We start from the raw sequence: 24,528 nt of genomic DNA, 5'->3' as shown, positions 1-24,528 counted from the left end.
CTTCCCATTCCTTAACAAAGTGGAGAATATCAAAGTAAGAAACCCAGCCTTCTGGACACCCACCAACACCAGGGACACCACACTGAAAGTGGCACGTAACAGAAGCAAAAGTGAGCCCAAAAGAAAAAAGAAAAACACAGGCAGGAGCATACAAACAGCCATGCCCCCACCCAAGCCAACAGAGCAGAAACCCCAAAACGAGCAGGGGATGACCAGGAAAACCCCAACACAATGAGCCCAGTCAAGGAATCGCCACCCAAGGGGCAGGCAATCGACACCAGGAACCAGCCACAGAGGAAAGAACTCAAGAAAGGACCAGGAACAGAACCCAAGAACAGTGACAAGGCCACCAGAGAAGAAGACCCAACGCAAGGAGCCAGGGCCGCAACAAGAGGGACACAAGACCACCAGGCCAAGACAGAAGGGGGCCCAGCACCCAGAGCCAAGCCACAAGGGAACTTCCAGAGGGGCCGAATCTATTGCCCCCCCCCAAAAAAACCCAGCAGAAGGGGGCCCAGGAGAAGCGGAGGCACCCACACAGTACAACCAAGACAGGAAGGGCAACCGACCAGAGAGAAAATAGCCAAGGGCGAAGCCCACAGCACCAGGCAGCCGCCAAACCAGGGACAAACTGGCTGAACACCAGAGAGCAGCCGAGAGCAGGCCCACGCAGGGCGGCACGGCCGAAGGCCCAGAAACACCACCCGCTGACACAAACACAGCAGGAGCAAAGACAGAGAGTGAACCCTCCAGACAAGGGAAGAAAGTGACCCTCCACCAAACTAACCAACAATGACCTCACGAAAAAGCTGAGGGGAAGGAAGAAGAGACTGAAGAAATCCTGCCAAAGCAAGAGACCAAGGAACGACATGACCAACACAGGACCAACCCAACACACCAGGGGAAGCCACCAGCAGTGCCACAAAGACCGTAGAGGATGGAACCCGAAAAGAACACATGTACCAACCCAGAGGAGCAACCAGGAAGAGAGGGGGCAGTAACCACAAGCAGTCTCCCCTGCAAAGCCAACAATACCGGCAACAGAGAGCCCAGAGGCCAGCAGCCAACCCCAGTGGACACACCGTAGAGCTGCAGAAAGGCTGCCACACCTGGAGAAGAACTCGGGGCACAGGGACAGGCCAGCAGGCCAGGCCCGAGGCACACACCCCGAAAGCAGGAGACACCGGGAAACAAACTCAGCACCCCGTCCAACGCAGTCCAAGGAGAGCCCAGAAGGGCAACCACCCCCCGAGAACGCAAAAAACAACAGAACCCAGCCGACAGAAGGTCAAGCGAATGACCGCAGCAGACCCCGCACAAGACCAGGCACCACCAAGAGATATAACAACAGGGTCAAACACGGAACTGGGAAAGACCAAACCTCAGAACCGGGAAAGAGGAAACCCCCACCAACTAAGAGCTGACCCACGGCCAAGACGACAAAGGAGGACACCAAAGACCTACCCAAGGTGAACACCAAGAGCAGCCGCAGAAGAGCAAAAACAGGAGAGAAAGACAGGGAGACCCACAGCCCAACCCCGCAGGTGCCCTACAAACACCCAAGAAGCCAGCAGGCCAAACCGACAGGCCAGTCAAACTGAAGGCCCCCAACATGGCGCCCCCAGGGACCAGGAAGGAGAGGCAAAGGGCCAACTGACCCAACCCCAAAACCCCCAACCAAGTAGGGGCACAGGGAAAGGCACAGGAGCCAGCCACTGCAAGGCAACACAGAGAGGCAAAGCAGTAGGAAGGCATGGAGGGAGCCCGGCAGTCCACACATGGCAACCAACACAACGGGCCCAGCGCAACAGCCAGAGGCAAAGGAGGGGCACAGGAAAAGGACAGAAGGCCAGCCCAGGACCCAGAAATGGCAGGCAGAGGACCACTGGCCCCCAAGAGGACGGAAGAGCCCCACCGGAACAAGGCGCCAAGGCACCAGAGAAAGAGCGGCCATGAAAGGACCCAGGCAGGGGCCCAAAGGTGACCCCGAGGCAGCCAATGGCCTCACAGCTAAAAGCCAGACACACCGAAGCAGAGAAGGCCCCGGCGACCCACCCGCACAGGCGAACGAGTGGCCAAACTCAGGGACAGCAAAGCCAAAACCCAACCGAGGCAAAGCTCAGGCCCCAACAACACACAGGAACACCCCAGGCACCACGAAAACCACAAAGGGGTGCGGGATCGGAAAGAAAAAGGGAAGACCAAACACCGGCCTACCCAAGAAATGCAGAGCCAACAAAAGGGCAAGGACCAGAGACACCACAGGCCCAAAACCAGCCCTCACCGGAGCGAGAAAAGGCCAAGCCCAAAGGACATGTTCCAAGGGGAAAGCCACAGCCCCAGAGCTGAGGTAACGCCAACCAGAACCACAAGGCCGACAAGGAGGAGTGGAAAAGCCGCAACGCGCCCCACACACCAGGGGGGGCAGATAGAACTGGCAGATATGGCGGGGCACAGGAGCAGCGCACTCAAGAAATCAAGGAGCCAACCAGGCAGAAGCCACACAACACCCAGCAATCACAGGTGGCAAAGGGACAAGCAGCCGAGAGGCAAAGGACCCCAAAAAATGGACCAAGCCACAAAAAGAAACACTAGAGGGGAGAATGAAACCACAACAGGAAAACCAAACCCCACCAGGCAACCAAGCGCAACACAACCCAGCACTAGGCAAGAGGCAAACACCAACACCAACCAGAAAGCCCACCAGGGGCACCACCAGAACAGCCCCGGAGCCAACACCCAACCAAGGCCAAAGGCCCACCGGGACAGAGGGATTTTGCACAACAACTTCCCCCCCGATCAACAACGGAACCCAAGGAACAGGGTGGCCAGAAACCCAGGGGCCAGACTCAGGACGCAAGAAGTGACCCAGCCACAGGAAAAGAAAAGCACAGCCAGGACAGGCGCCCCATAACCGCCAACCCAGGCAAAAGTCAGAAACACAAAACACAAAACCCAGCAACCGGGAGGCAGGGAACCCCAAATGACAGGGCCCCAGAACAGGAAGGCAACCGCAAGAGGACACCCAGCACGGGGACAGGAGAACCGGCCAACCAACCACCTGCCCCGAGCAGCCAACTCCAGGGAAGTGAAACCGGAAGCCTTCAAACAAGAGAGAGAGAGGAACCAACAAAGACCCACACACCAACCAACGGGACACACAAAGGCCAACAGCCAAAGCATTCCCACGGAAGGGACCAAGAAGAAGCAAGGCACCCCCGAGCAGGGGCCAAGCAAACAGCCCAGGAAAGAACCAAGGAGCGCACATCAACCGGAAGCACCAGGACGGCACCCAGACACTACGCCAGGCCCGAACCCGCTCGAGGACCGAGAGCAGACACGACCAGGCGCCAGCACGGAGGAAAGGGCGCAGGCCAGGAAAACACACACTGCGAAGCCCTACAGCCCTGATAGGCACAGGCAGGCACCCAAACAGAAACCCACCACACACGAACCGGCTGAACACTGCACAGCAGACAAGGGCAGGAACCAACAGGGCGGAAAGGCAGCAGGCTGCCGAAGGGATCCCAGGAAATAGCACGCCACCAGGACAGGGACCGAGGGCACACAAAGGACAAAGCCTCCAGGGAGGCAGCCTCAGATGACCAGTACTGCATTCAGAAATGCCCCACCAGCCGCAGAGCTGCACAGACTGACCACAAAAAGTGGCCGCAAGCAAGAAACAGCACAGGAAGGGCTGTGGTCAATGGCAAAATGACAGACCAGCGTGAAACTGAAAGTGCAGAGGATGCCAAGATCTCAACGGGGAGACTTCCCTTAGTGCTGGACGAAAACAAGGGCATTTTGCTGCAATAAACAGGGATAGGCAAAGGAAGCCCACAGCACCAGGTATGCCCCGGCAGTCACCCATACAGGAACCAACCAGGCCCAACCCTACCGAACATCAGAAACAGACATTAGGGGTGAACAGGGTGCAAACACCACAGGCCAGCACAGCAGTACAGGCAGCACAGCATGGAAAAGAAACCGCTACGCGGTACTTACCACGGGGGCAGTCAAACACCACCACACAGAGACTGACCCCCATCCACCAGCCCGGACACCATCCACCCACGAGCGCCGAGCAAAGGAGGATACCAGGAGCAACCGGCACCCCCATTCGGCCATGCAGCTTCCCGGAGGAATGCAGCCCCAACCGGCAACCAGGAACGCCAGGGGCACTCCCAAGACCAGCCCGAGGAATCTAAAGCAGCAGCAGCGTGTCTCCCTGACCAGCCCAGCCACAGGAAGACGGGGCCTTCAACCCGGAACAGACTGGGAGGAGCGGCGCCCCAGCCACCAAGGACAGGCCGGCCAACAACGTGGCTCCCAGCAAGCCCGGCAGGCCAGGAGACCGCAGAACAGGACGCCAAGGACAGCCCATCAGCCAGACGAGCCATCCAAGAAGACACCAGCAGGTGGGAACCAGCAAATCCACATCACATTCTGTCAGAAGACAGAACAAAAGAACATGCTGAATGCTGGAATAGTTCAGCTAATGGGAGGGGGTGAGTTTAGATATCCCAGCATTCTCCTGCTCTTTTTTTCTGTCATGGAGATGGTCATCTGCACTTTGTTAAGGAATGGGATGAGGACCGGAGGGACCGGGAGGTAATGGTTCATTCCGAGGGAGCGGAATGTCTCATGGTAATGATGATGGTATAACTTGCTGATTGTTTTTTATAAAATCGATAAATCTGAAAAAATCTAAATTGAATATTGAATGGAAATATGAAAATTATTTTAAAAAGGAATTGGTGCAACCAAGTGGAGAAATATACTACTGAGCCAACAACAAAATTAGTGTGTTGAAAATGAGCAGCTTAATTAAAAATTAAATAAGAACGGTGGAATAAATCGACCTGAGCAAAACGAGACCAATTATCTCCCGGGGAAGGTGCCACCTGTTCGTTAACAGCATTACCTAAGCAAGAGATTAAAAAATGCTATAAGAACCTGGAAAACATTGATGACTGTAAGCGGTCTAGCTGCTCTAGCATGTGTATTTGCTGTGCTTACATCCAATAGCTGCAATAGGGTCCGCTGCTGGTGGGGACACCACACAGATCGGTGTCCCGATGCGTCTGCAAGAGATAGAATGTGTATGCATCCAAAATATTCAAAATGGCCATCCGTGCACTGGGAGTCATGAAAACGAAATAAATACTCTCAAATTTAGAACAATGGTTGCAAATGAAAATACAGAATAATCTTTAAAAAAAAATGATTGGTGACAACGTGGAAAACATTTGTTAATTTTACATTGAAAACAAAATGAATGAGAGAGTGTGAGAGTTATATTTCTCAGTGAAGATTTGAAAATATCTTCGGGCCCATTATAATAGATTTTGGCCAGACATACATTATATTTCAAAACCTACAACACACAACTCATTTAGCGATGAACGCCTGGAACGGCATGGTTGTCAGTATGGTATTTAATGGTAATACATGAGGTATAAAAGGCATGAGACAACCATAAACAAAGCAAGAAGGTCAAGGCAGCTTGACCATCGACATTGCTGATAACAACGATATACAGAACATATCAACAAAATCATTAATGGAGGGTCTTAGGTAGAAATTACAAACTATCATCTTACCATAAAATTTAGACCATTCGGGATACAGTCGCTTTTAAGGATCCATCGGCACTCAGCTTTATTCAGTAAGGGCCCGATTCACAGAACTAACTTTAGACAATATCCTAAACCTACTACTTTTGGTATTCACAGGAGGCATTTAGTAGTAGTAAACTTAGGATTTTGTCTTAAGTCTGTCTTAAGTCTGTCTTAATTCTGTCTTAAGTCTGTCTTAAGTCTGTCCTAAGTTTGTCTTAAGTCTGTCTTAAGTCTGTCTTAATTCTGTCTTAAGTCTGTCTTAAGTCTGTCTTAAGTCTGTCTTAAGTCAAACTTAAGACAAAATCCTAACTTTACTACTACTAAATGCCTTTTATGAATACCAAAAGTAGTAGGACAGACTTAAGACAGACTTAAGACAGACTTAAGACAGACTTAAGACAAACTTAGGACAGACTTAAGACAGACTTAAGACAAACTTTAGACAAACTTAAGACATACTTAAGGCAAACTTAGGACAGACTTAAGACGGACTTAAGACAGACTTAAGAAAAAATCCTAACTTTACTACTACTAAATGCTTTCTGTGAATACCAAAAGTAGTACGTTTAGGATTTTGTCTTAAGTTAGTTCTGTGAATCGGGCCCTCCGAATTGAAATTAACCCGCATATGGCTGTTATAAACAATCTGAATCACCCATCAGCGTATGTCATTTTCTGTGAGATTCAAATCACAAAAGTGTGAAACCAAGGGTGTTGACATGACCCTTCATCTTATCCTGCTCTGGTAGTGCTAAAGTCTAGTCTTTAATTTTTGAGTGGTTTGTCGAACGTAAACCTTATCACAGGGGCACCAAATAAAATATATTACATTTTTTTAATTATAATTAGAATGTGTGTGTTTGCAATGTCACCATGTTGGAAAACTTTAGAGTTTTTTATTGAATTGCAAATTACACAGTTGCTATACCTATTGTGTCCTATTATTTTGTCCCAACAGTGATTCTTAGTTGTTGGATTTCTTTTGTAGGCCAGCGTGAACCAGATAGTCCCTCAAATTATTTCCCTTATTGAATGAGAACATGGGGAGTTCCGGCGGAAGGCTTGTTGATTGGATCAAGGGGCAATGATTTTTGATAATTTTTATGACACAATGGCTATGTCTTTAGAGGCTCTGTGGCTTTCTCTTTTTAGGGGGGTCATAAGATATTAACGGGGGCAATAACACACTCCCTTAAGTATTCAAGCTTCCCGGAAATAACCAACTCTCCAACAACAATTTCTAGGTATCTGCAGGAATTGGCCCAAGGGTAGACCATTATTGAGTACCCTTCTACAGCTACTTGAATTTTGTCACAATGCATTGAATTCAGTGGGTTTATGATACAATCAAATGCCCAGGCAGCCATTTTGAACCATGAGTGTCAGAGCCAAGAGATCAATGGAGGTCTTGCTGTAGTGGAAGTAAAGTGTAAATCTAGTGTTAAAGGACTAATCCACTGCAAAAAGCAGAGTAAGATGTTCTCCTCACCATGCCAAATAAATAAAGTGTTACCAATAAATCTTTTCCACCCGATCTCGCTTCTCCCAGCCATTTCTAAAGTATGATTCTTCCTGAGGGCAAAGGGAGGAATGTGATAATTCATCTGTAAGATATGCACAGTAAAGTAGGGCTGTATTTGGTAACAGATAGGACATGTTGCACTCCTATTGACAAAAGTGCCTGTTAGAAAGTGGGTTTTGGTTGGTAGACGTATGCACTCTGTCCATGCAGGAACCACAATACTAGTCAGGGTAAGTCACAACACACCCTAAATTATCCTGTACTCACCCTCTGGTAGCCTGGCCCAGAGAGGCCAGGCTTAATCTAAGAGGCAACGTGTAAAGTATTTGAGAAACACATCATACAGTAGCATAGTTAAAACACCACAAAAAGAGCCCACACTAGGTTAGAGAAATAGAGAATAATTTAAAAAATAAATCAAGACCAAAACAAAGTCGAGATACCATTTTTTAAAGATGAAATGAATAAATAGTGCCCAGAATTAGTAATCACTCAAAGAGTTAATTGACTGAGCTGGACCTGGGCAAAGTCAAGAGATCAGGCCGATATTGATAGAGCGTGAGCCAGATACAAGACCAGCATAGGGCCCGCTGAGCAAAAGTAGGGTAGGCACCTATGCCAGTCAAAACCCACCACTCTAGTCAGGCCAAGTAAGTTACACAGTAAAGATAACCTGTGCTCACCCCTTGGTAGCTTGGCACAGAGCCGTCAGGATTATCCCCAGAGGCAATGTGTAAAGCGTTTGCACAACCCACTCACACCATGCACACACCACAAAAGAGACTTCACACAAGATTATATAGAAATCTAACAGATATTGTAAATACATCCTAGATCAAAACAAAAAAATCATCATAAAAACTGTGCTTCTATGCAGATCTTGGAACAGTACTTGTTATCCTGGCAATCGGAGCATAAGAATTACATACATTGGATAATCCAGGGCTTGAAATGCAACAGGTTATGGAAACGATACATGAATCACCACATGAGAACAAGAACTCCAATAAGGCACATGAATTACTATGACAACCATAGGTACATGGACCACTAAATGACATCATGAACAACAGTAATGCCGAAATCATGAAACATAAGCAATCATAAGTCCATGTGGGAACATAAACCCCACCTCCCCTAATAGCAGGGTTACAGTAATCCTTGGGAGGCCCTGTGCAATGACTTCTATGTCGTCATGAAAGGTAGGCCGCAGGAGCACCTGTGTTCAAGGCCAGAGTACAAGAGAGTGATAAGAAACAAAACAAACGGAGAATCAATTCAGATGAAAAGGAAAGTTTTTAATTTAATTCTAAATTGAATAGGATCCTGCAGGCTGTGTAGGTCAAGCGGGAGAGAGTTCCAGGCCTCCGCGGCCAGAAAGGCCAGGGAGCTGCCGCCTTTCCTTTTCAGGCGGACTTTGGGCGTAATCGCCCTTAGCATGTTTGATGAGCTTAGGCGTACTGGGGACATAAAACTGAAACTGAAAGCACTTTCTAAATTAGACAGGGCCATACTCATAGAGGGCAGCATGGTCCGTTACTAGGGCCTTGAACTTAACCCTTGCTCTCGCAGGGAGCAAATGAAGAGTACACTAATCCTGCCTGACACTGGTTTGTTTGGGGAGGACAAGGAACATTCCGGCAGCGGCATTCTGGACCACCTGTAATTTGTCCAGGAGGAAGCCCGGCAGACCAACATAAAGTGCGTTAGCATAGTCAACATGGTAGGTGAACAGCGCACAAATAACCGTTTCTTTTGCAGCTAAGGGGAGAAGAGGCAGAAACTTTTTAAGTAGCTTCAGAATACCAGAACAGGTACCTGTCGATTTACTGATTTGGCTGCAGAAGCTAAGATTTTCATCAAACCAGATTCCAAGGTTTTTGACCAGAAGGCCCATGCAGATGGCTTAGAGGACTCATTAGGTCAAAACATGTGCCAGAACAAAGAGGGAAAAGCGCAGAAGAATAAGATCTCGGTTTTATCTTTGTTGCATTTGAGCTGGGTGGAAGTGAGCCAATTGAACAACTCTGCAAGTCAAGTTTTAACATGCGCAGTAGAAGACTCATGCTTCTTCCAGGTGAACAAAGGCTGAGTATCGTCAGCGTAAGCGACAACTTTGGCGCCTAACTCAACCGCCAACTGAATAAGAGGAGACATATACATATTAAACAAAAGCGGGCTCAACACGGATCCTTGTGGTACCCCAGTCCGAAGTTCTTGAGTAGTGGACTTGAAAGGGAGGGACCCAGACTCGCTGAGTTCTGCCTTCCAAAAAGGATTTGAGCCACTTCCTCGTGGAACCCGTGATGCCTAGCTGTTGCAAACAGTCAAGGATCAGTGAGTGGGGGGACCGTACTGAATGCAGCAAACCGATCTAGAAGGATCAGTACTGCCCTGCCCCCCATATCCAAGGTTTCGCGAATGGCTTCAGCAATTTCCACCAATGCTGAATCCGTACTACATGTGGCTATAAAGCCCAATTGGGCCGGGTGGATAAGGCTGTGCTGTTCAACAAAGGCGGTCAATTGCTTGTTGACCATCTTCTGACATACTTTAGAAATGGCTGGGAGAAGCGAGATCGGGTGATAGATATAGGGACACCTTTTTAATAAGGGGAATGATTAAAGCCTGCTTCCAGGCGGGAAGGACAATGGTCGATGCCAAGGTGGTGTTAACCAACTGATTCACGAGAGGATTGATTACAGTGGTAGCACTCGCCAGGAGTTTGGCAGGACACGGATCACTAGGAGAACCTGATTTGAGAGCAGACAGGGCAGCCGCTAAAGGGATTACATCAAAGGTGGAGAAGATGGCCTCGGAGGGAGATGGAATTTGTTGGAGTGGGGAGCCATAGTGTCCTGGGTGTCCAGCTTGCAGAAGTGAGATTGAAGTGCTCTAACCTTATTGATAAAAAAATTTGATCATTCTTCACACCATGAAAGCAATGGAACATGGGCATTAGTCATGGCTTTAGGTGTCATATAGCTTTGTACAATATTAAAAAGCTCCTTAGCATTGTTGTCTGACAAGGCAATACGTTCAGCATAGTGCAAGCGTTCGTTTAGCTTGCACAATAGCAGCGAATAGGATTTTTGGGCCATTTTAAGAGCAGTTTTGGCCTCACTACAATACTTCACTCTCCATTTCCTTTCTAACCTTTTGCAATGCTATTTCTGCACTTTAAGCGCTGGTGAAAACCAAGATTTAGAGAGAGACGCATTCAGATGCCAAGGTCTAGTTTGCGGGGTAAGATGCAACGCCGCCTTCTCGATCCAGTTATTATAGTTCTCAAGAGCCCAGTGAAAGCTCTCCAGGAGCTGAGGCTGGCTTTCAACCAGAGCTTGGCTAAAGGCTACCGGATCAATTCTATTAATAGCATTCCCCAGAACATCCCTACAAGGCCTGGCCAAAAGGGCGTTGCTAGCAAGTTACGATGAAAAGAACACCAAATAGTGATGCCACCAGGGAAAAGTTAGAGAAAATGACGTCCAAGGTGTGACCCCCGCAGTGTGTGGGTGCAAATACTTATTGTTGCAGTTGTGCAGATTGTAGCAAAGATAAAACATTGTGCGTATCTCCCTCCTCTGTATTATCAATATGCATATTAAAATGTCCTAGGGGATAGAAATGCGTGTATCGAAGGGCTCTCGGCATAATCCAGCCATCAAGCAAACTGGCCAAGAGGCCGACAGGGCACGGAGGTTCATAAAGTAAAATCCCTCCCAGGGAGAAGTGGGGTGAGGTGCTAACACAGAAATCCATTGCTTCAATATCTACCAGCTCGTTACATTGACACTGCCATTCTTCCCTCACCACCACTGCACATACTCCTCTCGCCTGGAATTACGATCCGCTCTTAAGATTTTAAACAACGTCACGATGGCCATCTCAATAACCGGGCTTGAAAAGGGGGTAAGCCATGTTTCAGTGAGAAAGAGCAGATCTAGGGACTCATCAGTCAGTAGATCAAAAATGTCCTGAAAGTGTTTAGATACTGAGTGGGCATTAATTAAAGCCGCCTTAATAGATGGCAGAACATGGCTGCCCCAGGGCATATCTGTGGTAAGAGAAGGGGGCAATGGAAGTTCATACCTGCAGTTTATGCAGACGGGTGCGGTTATCGCCGCTACATCCCATTTCGTAATAACTGCACAATTCGTGGTGTTAAGGGATATGGTAGCTGATTCCTGAAGCATCAAGATAGGTGTCTCTGTCAAGAACTCACCCAGTAATGCCTATTATAGTAGGATGTGCCCCCAGTATGGTATGTCAATGGTGGGGGAGGGGCCACACAATGCTGACTCTGGTGGGGACAGGTAGTGACAGGTGGCTGCCCATGAGCGTGCCACTGCCACCAATGCAGCATTGCTTGTCTAAATGGGCTTGGATACCTGTGAAGGGATTCTAGCCATTCCTGCACACCCAGCGCTGCTCCAGCTGGGGGCAGGGCCAGACCCTGCTGACGTAGGCATGGGCCTTCTTGCAGCCATGGCAATGCGTATGGGGGTGTGCGAGTCATGCTGGGAACTGCAGCGGTGGTGTGTTGATTTCAGCACTTGAAGTCACAAAACTCCTTCTAGGAAGCTAACGTAAGTGCTCACCACAAGCTTCACTGTGGAACCAGAAGGCAAGAGCCCATGCATCAGGTTCTGGCAAAATAAATAAATCACTCAACATGTCCTAGTGTGGAAAACTGTGGGCCTGGTGCAGTTCTCACCATGCTGATAAAACTGAGGCGCGCTCACCATGTGTTGTCCTCAAGGGGAAAAAGAGCAGGCACAAGGTAAAAGCGAGGAGCAGACTACAGCACTCATTGCATACTGAGCTCCTGGTAGAGTGCTCAGGGGCACAAAGGACCAGGAATACAGTCAGGCAGGCCTGCACAATCAGGGCAGATACAAGGTGGCAGTTTCTTCAGCAGCCCAGCAATAAGTAGGCAGCAGACCATAACAACAAAGCAAGTAGTCCATATGGCGGTTCCTCCTGGCAGCATAACAGTTCCTTCTGGCAATGTGCAGTCTGTAGAGCCAGCAGAGTCTAGTTACAAGTCCACTCAATGTCTAAAATCAAGAGGGTCAGAGCCCCGGTATTTATACTCAAAATGTCTTTGATCTGGGGGCCCTTCAAAAGAAATCTTACAAGTGCACAACACTCCCTTCCAATCCCAGTCTTGGATCCAGACATACAGTATGGGGTAATGGAGCCCTTTGTTTGAGGTCAGGACACAGCATATACAAATATAAGTGCACCTGTCTCCCTCTCTCCCAGCCCAGGAAGACTATTCAGTATGCAGATGAATGCAGATGCAACTCTGTTACACCCAACCTTCCCTGTGTGATGGCTGTCTGGAAACAATGCACAAAACCTAGCTGTCCCTCTGCCCTAGATGGGGATTGGAGTCAGGCTGCAAAGCATAAAGAATCATAAGCACAAAGAAATGCCCACTTTCTAAAAGTAAAACACAAAAGTGTCATTTCTACAATAGTAATGAAAAATCCACACACACCAATAAGCCTAATTTATCAACACTATTCCAAACATCCCAAACATGGCAACGCAACACCATTCAGATCAGAAATTACCACTTAAAGACATATAAGGGAATTCCCAAAGCTAACCTATGAGAGGTGCAACTCTCACAGTAGTGAAAAACGAAATAGGGTGTTTGTCACCACCAGGACATGCCACACAATAAAGGCACATGTCTGACGTTTTACATACACAGCAGCCTGCCCATAGAGCTACCTTGGGCCTACTTTAGGTGTGACCTATATGCAGTATAAGGGGAGTTTCAGGCTTGGCAAGTAACTTTAAATGCCAAGTCAATATGGCAGTAAACTGCTCAGCACAGGCATTGCAGTGGCAGGCTTGAAACAGACTTGAAAGGGTGCTTCTCTGGGTGGCCAAAGCATCACTGCAGGTCCATCAGTAGCCTTCAATTTACAGGCCCTGGGCGTATGGGATACCACTGTACAAGTGACTTACAGGTAAATTAAATATGCCAAAGGGGTGCAAGCCTGACGTATCATGTTTAAAGGACAGAGAACATGCATTTTAGCACTGAATAGCACAATGGTGTTGATGCATGGGTTCTGGCAGATTTAGCTCTTTGTACTCACTACCAAGTGCCCTCGACTGTGTTGTCTACTACAGCAAGCAATATCTAGGTGCTGTTTGCAGGTTGAAGAGAAGTCTTCGATATCCCTAAGACTTCAGGACAGGAGGCAAGCCAACAAGTCCTTGGAGATACTTAGGTTCTTGGAAGTAGAGATGCAGATCCAGTCCTTCTCACTCCCAGGCAGGGGGCCAGCAGTCAGCAGGCAAGCACAACAAAGCAGCACAGCAAGTTGGCAGTCCCTCCAGCAACACAGTAGTCCATCTTCCTGGTAGAATGTCCTCAGTTGCACAGGTGTTCTGAGCTGGTATTGTCAGAGGTCCAGTACTTAAACCCAGTTGGGCATTTGAAGTCAGGGAGACTTAAAAGAGATGTCTTAGAAATGCACACGTCCCTGCCTTTCCTGCACTGGCATTTTCAGAATTCCATCCAACTTCACCATAAGTTGTGCTTTTAACTTGTGATTTCAGAGACACCAAATTTGGGAGTCCTAGCTCTTCCCAATTGGAAAATAGACTAATAAAATGTAATAAGGCAATCACAATACTATCCTTTGGGAGAAATAAGCCTTGCAGTAGTGAAAAACTAATTTGAGAGTATTTCACTACCAGGAAATGTAAACCTAAAAAATATATGTCCTACTTTTCAAATACATTGCACAACGCCCACGGGATGTCAAGAGCCTACATTAGAAGTGAGCTGTTTGTAATAAAAAGGAAGGTTTGGGCCTGACATTTGGGTTAACTTGCCAAGTCGACATGGTAGTTTATAACTGCAGATGTAGGCTCTGCATTGGCAGGCCTACAACATGTTCAAAGGGCTACTTAAGTGGGTGGCACAATAAGTGCTGCAGGTCAACTAGTCACATTAAATGTACAGGCCCTGGGCACATGTATTACACTGTACTAGGGGGCTTATAAGAAGTAAACTATATATGACAATTGTGGATAAGTCAATTTTACGATGCTTTAAGTGTAGAGCACATGCACTTTAGCACTGATTAGCAGTGGTAAGGTGCCCAGATCTGAAAGGCAGCAAAAACAAAGTTGGTAATAACAGTAAAACAAGCATTTACAATGCAACGGTTTCGCCTTTGTAAAGGTTAGAGCTGTTGGCATTGTAAATGACAAATTTGTTATTTATGTGTTGGTTTTGAAAACAGATAAATAAATGGCATTGCCATTTACAATGGCAATAGCTTAATCTCTCGCAAACAGTAAACATGATTAATAATAACTAACCTCCTTCTTATCAAAGGACCAAAAACCCTGCCTTAAGTTGCAGTCATTAAAGAGCTTGCTGACAATTAGGAGCTCCCTGAGTGATGGTGTGTGCTTTGTAGGTGTGTGTGTGTGTGTGTGTGCACGTGTATTGCTGACATGCAATGCTCACATTCAATTAGGAGCTCCCTGAGTGATGGTGTGTGTGTTTGTAGGTGTGTGTGCGCGTGTGCACGTGAGTATGCACATGTGCAAGGGTATGTGTGCATGATCATTGTGTGAATGAACGTTCACGAGTGTGTATGAATGTGCGCATGTGAGTGAGTGTGCATATGCATGGATCCACAAGGCATGAAAATGTATGTGCCACTCTAGTTCGTTGTGCCAACACTAAGTGCCTGTGAGTACCGGTCCATTTAAAGCACTGAATAAACGTGTCACCAACGTTTCCCTGCGTGTTCCATTTATTCCTTGTATGCAACAATGAGTAGAAAGGAAACAGAAAGCAAAGAACGTGAAGACATTAACATTAAGTTGAAACTTAAAAGAAGCTGTTTTTTTGCACGAGACTCCACAACCAACATTAAAGTGAACAAATTAAACCCAAGCTATCAGAATTACATGCATTTAAAACATACGACGGAAAGAACACAAGATATTAAAAATAAAGTAATGCTTATAAATGCACAATATTATTACTGCAATATGCGAACATGAAACAAATGCATACATAAGAAGCATATTGCTAAGTAGCTACTGTGTGATCAACAAGATTATTTCGTGATAAACACATCGTAAGAAAAAAGCAACACAGAGGTAGCTTAAAAAGTACATAAAACGTACTTTATACTTGTTTATTAAAGAAGATGGAAAGAGACTAAGTAACATAGACAATACACAGACACAAGTTTAATAATGATGCATGCCAGGATAGCGGTGTCGAGGCGATGACCTAATTACTTGCCAAGCTAGGAAGAAAGGGGCAGTCGTAACATAGTCTTACCCAACCTGCCTCCGAGATTGCCTTTAAACTATGCATCCCCATCAAGCTGCACTTCGACCCTGAAGAAAACCAATTGCCATGTATGAGGTCACCGTAGTCGTCAGGCATTCACAGAAACTACAGACAGCTCTTCCGGGTTGAAATAGACAACGGACTTACCAAAGGGCCGCGACGGCAATAAAATAAAAATAAGAGCCATATTGGAATTGCTGTCCGTGAAATATATCGTAGTTACAGTTTAAGGCAAAACACCATTGGTTATAGTTTCCTACACTAAGATACGTTAAAACAAACTCTAGCGTTAATATATTTTCATGACAAAATACCAGAATTTGTTTCAGCCATAAGCAGCCATTATACATCATGGACCGAGGTAGCCAGTTATTAGGATTTGTTTGAATGAACATAAGTGAGGGCGGAACAGAGATGTGCTGACAAACAATGTATTCAATGAGATGGAAGCCTTGTGATGCACACGAAAGTGCAAAGGTCAATGTAGGAAAGACTCACGAGAAACGAATACAGAGTGGGCACGTGGGAGTTGTGCGTGTGGGATCACCGTCTGATTTATCGGTCGTAGGCATAAGCAAGCAAGGCAAGATAAAAGCAATTGATCCCTTCTGCCCCGCTAGCCAGAGACAGCACATGCAGGGGAGGTAAGCGCACACCCTTTATGGCATTGAGAACCGCAGCAGGGTCGGAGATCCGAAAGGACCAGCACAGCAGTATTTATTTATTTTTATTTAGGGCATTTTTATATTGCGCGGGCATTACCCAAAGGAACATTAAAAAAGCAATGGAGGGGGGGGAACGGAGACACGGACATCGGGAGGGGGCACGGGGGAAGGCAGGACAGCAAGCACGAACAGGGGGGAAGGGGCAGGACAGCAGCAAGCACTCACCCTTCCAGCGGCGGTCGGGGCAAATGACAAAATAAATGGCTGCAAAAAAAAAAAAAAGTAAACGCCCACCGCCGCATGACGTTTTAAAAGGGGCAGAGAGGGAAAAAATGTACGGAACGCCCACGAATCGCCTCGGACAATGACGGACGCCTCTCTCTTCCAATGGCTAGCCTCCATTTATGGAGCTAGCCAATGGAAAAGAGAGGGCGGGACAAAGCCACATACTTGTTCTCAAAAGATTTCGCCTGCGCGAACGCTGCTGCGCAGCGGATTGCCAGGCGAAACCTAAACAGGTAGTCTGAAGGCAAATAGTCTGGAGAAACCACTCCAAGGATGCCAGGTTTAACAGAGCTGTTAATACAATTAATTCTAAATAGAAGGTGCTGCTAATGGATTGGGTCGAGATTGGGTTAATAGAGTGGGAAGATAACTTATTCCTCAGGTGTGACTACCCTAGGATAAATGTTCTATATTTATTAATGAAAGTATATAAGACCCATATACGTCTGCCTGGATGCCCTATTTTGTCATCAATAGGAAGTCTATTAAAAACACTTCCAGGTACATTGATATTTTCCTCAAACACTTTGTGTCTTTATTACCATCATATGTGCAGGAGACTACGGATTCCCTTACTTGAATTCAGGTGATTCATAGGGAAGAGGACTGTGAATTAGTCACTCTTGATTTTGATAATTTATATACAAGCATTGTACATACTTTTGGGCTTAATGACTGCAAACATTTTTTGAGAGCATGTCATTATCTTATCTTCTCTATAGTGAAATATTACACGAGTTTGAATTTTGTTTATCCTACAGCGCTCTTCTTTTTGATTCCGTGATTTATAAGGAACGCCAACCTCTTTATGGGCCAGTGGGAGGAACAGGTCTTCAGCATGAAGCCAAAGTACGATCACATTTGCTCTGGATTAGATATGGGTTTGCAATCTGTAAAGGCTCTGAGTCATAGGCAATACATGTTTTTAATGCGCTCAATCAGAATGACCTCAGTTTACATTTCACAAGCAATCTCAATTATAAGAGTGCAGACTTTATTGACACTAGTGTTGAGATTTGATGTGAATATCTTATTACCACGCTGCCCGGAGAAAAGACTGCAGGTAACCATCTGGTACATGCCCCTAGTAGTTATCCTCATAATCTAATACAGAGTACCCCATATGGGGAGTTATTGAGGGCCAACAAAACATGAAGCATTGAGGAAAGCGTTTTAGCTGAACATAAAATGATGCTAAATGGATTCAAGAACAGAGGTTATTTTGACAGTGTATTGAACATTGCTGAGACACATGCAGAATCCATTAGAAGAGAAGAAGTATTGCTCTATTCCAATAGCACCTTAAAGCAGGAGGGTACTCATATTAATCGGTGTATCATGACATGTAACAATCAGGCAGAAGAGATTACAAAACATTTACATAAGCATTGTCCCATTCTGAAACATAATCCTGCCATTGATAATCCCATTCTGGATTAACCTAGTCACATTAAAAAAATGAGTATCTCAGAGTTCCTCAGAGACAAAATTAAGTAAAAACGAAGTGGCATCACAATCTGAGAGAGAGTCTGGGCTTTTATATTTACAACAAATGTAAAGCTTGCAAACACAGCAAGAATGTATTTGAATATTATTCCATTACTTAATTCTGGGTAAGAACCATTTGTAATACATGTCCTGCAATTCAGTTCATGTTGTATACATTCTCAAGTGTCTATGCAATAAAGTGTACGTTGGTAGTTCTATTCATCCTTTGAAAACATATGTGCTTGATTATATTCAGGGCATGATATATACATTGGCACTAGTAGGACTGTTTAATGAAGTTGTGATATTCCAGCAACATGCATTACATTTTACTCACTTGGATTTAGTAATTTGTTAATCTATTTTCAGCCAGCAGATTAATGTGGATGCACGTCTTCATATTGTAATCTATTGTGAGGGAACCCATTTGACTTATTAGTATGATTACATTATCCTTTGGTGATCCAGGTCTTGATTTCATATTGTTATTGGTCATGGGCTGTCTCCATTTGCTGATCATATATATATATATAAGGTATGGGCTTCTGTGGTGATATGTATTAAACAACTTTGTCTAATTTGCTAGTTTTTGCACCATTGGGGTTCAGATTAAAAGAAATTTGTATTCAGTTGTATTCCATTTGACTTTGTGAAGATTGATTGCATGCAATAATTTACTATATATTGTGTCTAACGTATATTGATTTAGCTTATACAGTATTGTTCATTATTTGAATGTGTGGACACTGAGCGATCGATTTTAAAATGAGTGCCACAAACCTTTGTATACCATCTATGATTATTTAACATGTAATTAATTTCAATGTATCAGTATTCATTGGAACACATTTCAAGATGGCGATTACTTCTTTTAGAACAATGGCCCACATGCATCATTGTGTCTTTTTGCATTTCTTAATTTGCGAAAAATAAGGAATCGCAAATTAAGAAATGCAAAATGATATGCATCAATATTTTCGGTATTCTTGTGGGATTCGGTAAAAATCGCATTTTTTACCGAATCCCAAAGAAATACCGATTTCTTAACTTAATTTTCGCAATTCCCATTGATTCCTATGGGCCAAAAGGCCCATAGGAGTCAATGGAAATTGCGAGTGGCACGTAGAAAATTTCATGGGTGCAGGGGGGGTCCAAAGGACCCCCCCATGCACCCCTGAAATGTACTTTTCAGCATAAGTTACATACACACATGTCCTAAGGACATGTGTGTGTGTAACTTTACAGTTTAAAAAATGCATTTTTGTGCATTTTTAATCAATTTCGCAATTTACCACGAAGTTGAACTTCGTGGTAATTTGCACTTCCAATTTTAAAAAATGCATATTTTTCTATAATGATGCATAGCATTTAAGAAATCGCACAATTGCGATTCGTTAAATGCTAACGCAATTTTAGAAATCGTAAAAAAGATGCGACTTCTAAAATGGCATGATGCATCCCAACAAGCACTTTTGCATTCGCAAACGGCCGATTTTAAGGAATCGCACCGTCTGCGACTGCAAAAATGCTTGATGCATGTGGGCCAATATGTATCATTCCGATGTCTGTCTTTTATGTTGTTTGCATTCCTACCTGAAGTATACTTATAAGGCATACTCTTAATTCTATGTACGGACGGGAGCCTTTGATTATGCTTTTCTTTCTTCGCTGTGAAAAATATAGCAGCCAATAAAAACACATTTCCAACATTGCACATCATTATTCGTGAGTTTTATCACCCTGTTACATCACACCAAGCACCAATCACATACTAGTCTGCCTTATAAATACAGTGATCTCCATGTTGTCTTCCTCCTTCTTCTCTTCTGCGATATAAGTACTATCCCCCAGATTCACCATTGTCATGTTTTGCGAGTTCTTAATAGCGATTATTAAGGAATCGCTATTAAAGACTCGCAAAACGGGATTCATGTAGAAATCGCAATATTTTTTGAGATTTCTACTGCTTCCTTATTTGGGATTCGCTGATTGCTAATCGCAAATAAGGAATGACTCCCCATTCATTCCTATGGGCCAAAGGCAATTAGCGAATCCTAAATAAGGAAGTAATTTCAAGGGTGCCAGGGTGTCCAAAGGACACCCTGTAGCACCCCTGAAATGGTAATTTACACTGGTGTTGCGCGCACACATTTCCAAAGGACATGTGTGTGTGTAACATACAACTTAGAAAAATGCACTAAAGTGCATTTTTATAAGTTTTCTCTATTTACCACGAAGTTAGACTTGGAGGTAAATAGCGGCCCCAGATTGCGAATTCGCAATTCTAAAATGGTTCATGAATTGCATTTAAGGAATCTCAAATTGAGATTCCTTAAATGCAATTCTTCGCAATTTGCAGCCTTATTCATCAACGGGCCGTTTTGCGAGCCCCTAATAGCGATTCATAGCGAATCGCTATTAAGGACTCGCAAAACGGTATTCATGTAGGAATTGCTAAATAAATAGCGATTCCTACACATTCCTTATTTGCGAGTAGCAAATTGCTAATCGCAAATAAGGAATAACTCCCCATTCATTCCTATGGGCCAAAATGCCCATAGGAATGAATGGGGAGTATTCCTTATTTGCGATTAGCAATTTGCTACTCGCAAATAAGATAGCGATTTAAAGGGTGCAAGGGGTGTCCAAAGGACACCCTGTAGCACCCCTTAAATGCAAATTGAAACAGGTGTTGCGCACACACATGTCCAAAGGACATGTGTGTGTGCAACATGCAACTTAGAAAAATGCTTTTAAAAGCATTTTTCTAAGTTTTTGCTATTTACCGAGAGGTCTGACCTCTCGGTAAATAGCGGCCCAAAATTGCATTTTCGCAATTTTAAAATACTTCATGAATTGCATTTAAGGAATCTCAAATAGAGATTCCTTAAATTCAATTCTTCGCAAATGTGCGAATTCTTAAATAGCGAATTTTGCATTTGGGATGATGAATCCCAAATGCAAAAATTGCACTCGCAAAAGGCAAGATTCTGAGAATCTTGCCCTTTGCGAGTGCAATTTAGCTTGATGAATCAGGCGGCTAGCGCTTTCAAAATTTGCGAATTTTGCATTTGGGATGATGAATCCCAAATGCAAAAAAAGCGCTCGCAAACGGCCAGATTCTCAGAATCTGGCCCTTTGCGAGCCGATTTTGGCTTCATGAATCTGGCTGTATTTTCTTTCCTCATATGTTAGGAATTACATTTAATATTGTGATTTGTTCATGCTCTTGGTTTAGTGGCTGAGGTGCGCTTTCCTTGGAGCGCTTGAGAGGCAGAATGCAGAGATGCTCTGTGTTCCGCAGTGCTCAGTAGAGGCTGCAAGCGCATTAGAAGACTCGAGTCACAAGCCCATGGAGAATATAGCTGTGTTGCAGGGGCTGACTTCATGTAGCTTCCACTTTGCATAGCCTATCTTGGGGCTGTGTCTTGAGTGCGCAGATGCAGGAGGCAAACCTCTGCTTCTGAAAGTGTTCCCTGGTAAATTGAGCCTGTATTTTCTAGACCCATTACGCACTGGCTTTGGGAACATCAAGGTTTGGATGATTTAAGTAAAGGCTCTGTCTCAGGAGCAGTAGAGCTCTCCCTCCACTAATATTGGCATCATTCCATTTCACTCTGCCTTCAGTGGGGTTGCTCCACCTGATTCACCACTTTGTGGTTCTATGCAGTGCTATAATGAATGAATCAGTATCTTTCGACCTGGAGGAGTAAGACTACTACGAAGGTGAGCCAGAGAAGGATGCAGAATAGCAGTTGCTACAACCACTGGTCAGTTCTGTTCAACAGCCTGTGGAGAAAGCATTGGCAAAAGCCCCTCACCCATTTACTAGTCAGCTCAAGTGCTACATGCAGAGACACAGTAATGGCAATGCACCGGCTGTGTCTGGTCCCTCATCGAGGTCGTCTGAGACTCCTCAAGCCAAGGCTATGTATGGGCAAATCTTCCAAATGGGTTCATCCCAAAGCTCTTAAGAAGGTCTCAAAAGTCATTCTTGTGTGAACATAGTTATAACACACCTCGGTATCAATGAAGGCTTCAGAAGCCAAATCTCAGGATCGCACCAATCATCCTAACAGAACCCAGTCTGACTCCTCTCAAGAGTCCCTCATACCCCATACAGGGAAACATAAGAGAAAGTCCCAGAAATCCTTGGATAACCAGGAGTCTAGAACTACGTTCCCTATATTCGATTTGGATGAAATTATACATCTAAAGTCTTAGACTGGACTCCAAATCCAGGTGTAGTGAGCTATGCACAAACCTGATTAGGCAGTGGTTTTGAAAAAGAAGTGAGAAACTGCTTTCAGAAGATGTGTCCCAGACAAACGCTAGCAGGGAAAGTGGCAGACATGCCTGAGGAGGACCACCAAATGGTCACATTCATGAAGAAATCTGCTAGATATTTAAAAAAAGGCCTAGACATGTCATTGCACAGATATCAGGACCATCTGTTGGACATATCAAGCAAAGGATGCTCCATTCTGCCACAATGGTCTCTGCTTTGGCTGGGCGAATTGTGAACGGTCTTCTATTTGGTGACTCAATTTATGAGCAAATTTGTGACCAAATTCATAGTGTTCGATAAGGTGCCGATGTCCCTGAAGGATTTCAACTAAACCTTTTTGCCTGGGCCGGTCGATTCAGAGGCCATTTGACATGGTTCAAGGTTTCCAATGAAGCTTTCTATCTGGAAGATGAGGCATGGAACCTTGGATCAAGAGAGAGTACCTTCTTCCCATCCAGACATCGAGGTGACAGTTATAGACACACCAGGGGCATCTACAGAAGCACCCTACTTAGGGTCCAGGATCCAGTATCCCTACTAATCATTATTCCCTCATCAGACATTATGTTGGGAAGCACAGTGAGGTGTTTTGTTCCCAATTTGCAAATGCTGACAGGATATGTGGTTGCTAGATATGATTCAGGGCTTCAAACTCAAGTTTTATGGCACTCCCATACACTCCAATGCAACAGAGACCTCCCAGGCACACGTGGTGTTCCCTTCCTTTTAGAAACTTATTTTGGAAGAGAATCATAGCCTCCTGAGCATTTATGCCATCACTCGGCTCAGTTTTCAATCCGAGGCAACGACGGAGAGTGCGTGGCCTCCTTCCAACCTGAGCTGTTGCCAGGTGAGGTGAGGTTTTTTCTCCCTATAATCAGGGAGAAGATACACCATCTTCCTCTTAATCAATTGGAGAGTGGTTGTAAATCAAGCTTGACAGACGCCTATTCCATTGCGCATTTGCTGTTGCTGGCGCTGCTGCTGGCGCTTCGTTTTTAACTTCGTTTTTAACCTACCTGATTTTGTCTTTTTTGTTGATTTTGTTTTGTAGCACTTATCCCCTGGTTTTAGCAGGGTCTTGCCCCCTCCTCATTCCGCACATAATTGGCTCCCGCACTGCCGTTTTGGCGGGCCTGGATCCCGAGGGTGGGTCACTGTGGGCGCCATTTTGGGTAGGGCTGTAACTTTAGCTTTAGGCGCCATCTTGGAGCGTCCTCGCGCTCGCGCCAGGATTGGTGAGCCTACTTAAGGCGGACCCAGCTTCGAGGCGGTCTTGACAGACGCCTATTCCATTGCGCATTTGCTGTTGCTGGCGCTGCTGCTGGCGCTTCGTTTTTAACTTCGTTTTTAACCTACCTGATTTTGTCTTTTTTGTTGATTTTGTTTTGTAGCACTTATCCCCTGGTTTTAGCAGGGTCTTGCCCCCTCCTCATTCCGCACATAATTGGCTCCCGCACTGCCGTTTTGGCGGGCCTGGATCCCGAGGGTGGGTCACTGTGGGCGCCATTTTGGGTAGGGCTGTAACTTTAGCTTTAGGCGCCATCTTGGAGCGTCCTCACGCTCGCGCCAGGATTGGTGAGCCTACTTAAGGCGGACCCAGCTTCGAGGCGGTCTTGACAGACGCCTATTCCATTGCGCATTTGCTGTTGCTGGCGCTGCTGCTGGCGCTTCGTTTTTAACTTCGTTTTTAACCTACCTGATTTTGTCTTTTTTGTTGATTTTGTTTTGTAGCACTTATCCCCTGGTTTTAGCAGGGTCTTGCCCCCTCCTCATTCCGCACATAATTGGCTCCCGCACTGCCGTTTTGGCGGGCCTGGATCCCGAGGGTGGGTCACTGTGGGCGCCATTTTGGGTAGGGCTGTAACTTTAGCTTTAGGCGCCATCTTGGAGCGTCCTCGCGCTCGCGCCAGGATTGGTGAGCCTACTTAAGGCGGACCCAGCTTCGAGGCGGTCTTGGCAGACGCCTATTCCATTGCGCATTTGCTGTTGCTGGCGCTGCTGCTGGCGCTTCGTTTTTAACTTCGTTTTTAACCTACCTGATTTTGTCTTTTTTGTTGATTTTGTTTTGTAGCACTTATCCCCTGGTTTTAGCAGGGTCTTGCCCCCTCCTCATTCCGCACATAATTGGCTCCCGCACTGCCGTTTTGGTGGGCCTGGATCCCGAGGGTGGGTCACTGTGGGCGCCATTTTGGGTAGGGCTGTAACTTTAGCTTTAGGCGCCATCTTGGAGCGTCCTCGCGCTCGCGCCAGGATTGGTGAGCCTACTTAAGGCGGACCCAGCTTCGAGGCGGTCTTGACAGACGCCT

Source organism: Lissotriton helveticus, chromosome 3_1, assembly GCF_964261635.1.
Source record: "Lissotriton helveticus chromosome 3_1, aLisHel1.1, whole genome shotgun sequence".
Classification (NCBI taxonomy): Eukaryota; Metazoa; Chordata; class Amphibia; order Caudata; family Salamandridae; genus Lissotriton; species Lissotriton helveticus.
This window is presented reverse-complemented; position numbering follows the sequence as displayed.